At 41.0% G+C, this 2,106-nt stretch overlaps 1 non-coding gene across 1 annotated transcript; it reads left to right on the top strand.

Annotated features, from left to right (window-relative positions):
• The first annotated feature begins 498 nt into the window (after positions 1-498).
• LOC127057368 (U6 spliceosomal RNA) lies at positions 499-600 on the top strand. The gene has a single exon (XR_007776092.1). It is a non-coding gene; the product is annotated as a U6 spliceosomal RNA (small nuclear RNA).
• The last annotated feature ends 1,506 nt before the right edge of the window (positions 601-2,106 follow it).

Genomic DNA, 2,106 nt, shown 5'->3' on the forward strand with positions numbered 1-2,106 from the left:
GTAATCAAGTCAACCCTTAACCTTCTTTTTATTAAGATAAATCGATTGAGTCTATCACTATAAGGGATGTTTCTAATCCTTTCATTATTCTTGTGGCTCTGCTCTGAACTCTCTCCAATTTACCAACATCCTTCTTGAATTGTGGGCACCAGAACTGGACTCAGGATTCCAGCAGAGGTTGCACCAGTGCCAAATACAGAGACTAAATAATCCTTCTACTCCTATTTGAGAGTCCTCTGTTTATACATCACAGGACCGCATTAATCCTTTTGGTCACAGCGGGAGTGTATATTCAGACAATTATCCATCATGACCTCCAAATCTTTTTCAGAGTCACTGCTTTCCAGGATAGAGTTTCCATCCTGTAAGTATGGCCTACATTCTTTGTTCCTTTCATGGATGCTTCCCTGGTGGTGTGGTGGTGGTGGTTATGATTATTTATTTACAGTAGCATCCATTATGTGCTAGGTGCTTTCCAAACATGTAAGAATACTTCCTGCTGAAAGCTCACACATATAAGACAATTGGAATGAGACAGAGAAGATTAACATAGCCCCTGTGCAAGAATGACACACAAATTCATGAATGAAAGACATAGGTCAGGGGAAGGAGAAAAACAATAGGCAAGATATGTACAATGAAGGTACAAATCAGCAAGATTCACTGTAACTAGCACAATAGTCCTGGGTCTCTACAGGGACTTGAGTGTGGACAACCCAAGGGAGGTCAAACCATGCATAAGAACTGCATGGAAGAAAGCATGGAGGTGATTATGTGAAAATCCAAGAAAGTAGGATGAGGTTGGGAGCCTTGGCAGAATGGAGGGGACAGGGTGACATGAAGCTGGACAAGAGAGGATAAGCAGGGAGGGGTAGAGTATGTTGCGCTTTGAAGTTGGGGGGGACAGCATACATTTCGTATGATATTAGACGGGAAGCCAGTGGAGGGATTCAAAAACAGGAGTTACACAGTCAGACCAATGGGCAAGGAAGAATTTACTCCCTTCAGAGCTTTTCAGTTTAGGCTTCCTCCTTTATACCCTTGTTGTTTCCGTGGCTAGCACTACTAGATGCCAGCTTTAACAGTAATGATGTTTTTACATTCACATCCCAGTTCGTTGATGATGGGGAGAAGAGCCTGAGCCTTATAGCAAGCTAAATTAAGAAAAACCCAAAGAAGAGTAGCCAAATCCTCACTACTGCTGTAAATTGATTTCAATAGAGTTTTGCTTATGTTGCCCCTGACCTGAGCAGCTACTTAATGTTCAATTTAATTTTTTAATGCTCAATTGGTAACAGTCAAGGATTTCTTCAATGCAATCTTGTAATTCACAGGGACTATACAAAGTCCTATGTGTCTGAACACAGAAGGAATCAAATAGCAGGAAACAGCTTATTTTACTCACAGCACCAAGAACACTCTCTTTTCAGTTCACATCCCACCCAAAAACTTCTCCCCAGGTTTCTTCCAGGGTCAGATACTTCACTTTCAGCTGCTCCTTCATGGTGACTGTGTTTCTCTATAGTCTTCTGTGTTCTGCCTTCCCTTGCTCACACTCACATGTACCCACATTAGCCAAACAATACAGTACTCAAGAAAAATTCCTGGGTAGGGTCACATACTCCTTTTGTCCTAGGTTGGGGGTTGTTGTTACAATTATGTTAATTGAAAGGTGTATTCACACCTAAGAATCTCAATAAGGTTTTAACTCAACCCATAACAAGGTTTCACCCCGCTGCTGACAACCCATTTGCACCAGCAGAAAATTTGGCCCAATGTTTCTGGGTGTGTCAGATGCCATTGCAAGACAGTCAGTACTGCAGATTAGAAATAATTAAACAGAAACACACAGAAACCACAGAGAGAAACTTTTGCCTCAAGTGTATTTATTAGTAGGCACCTATGGAAACCAAATGCCATCAATCACCTGAGGCAGTTGACTATCCCAGTGCACACTCTGTTACTCTCACAACTATTGTGTGGTGTTGCGTTGCTAATATTAAATGACATTTCAGGATTTGACCAATATATATGGTAAATAGTTTAGTTTTATTTTTAAATACAGTCATTGCATGAAGTTATCCAAAACCAACAGGGGAAAAGTAC

The sequence above is a fragment of the Gopherus flavomarginatus genome, chromosome 8 (genome assembly GCF_025201925.1).
Source record: "Gopherus flavomarginatus isolate rGopFla2 chromosome 8, rGopFla2.mat.asm, whole genome shotgun sequence".
NCBI lineage: Eukaryota > Metazoa > Chordata > Testudines > Testudinidae > Gopherus > Gopherus flavomarginatus.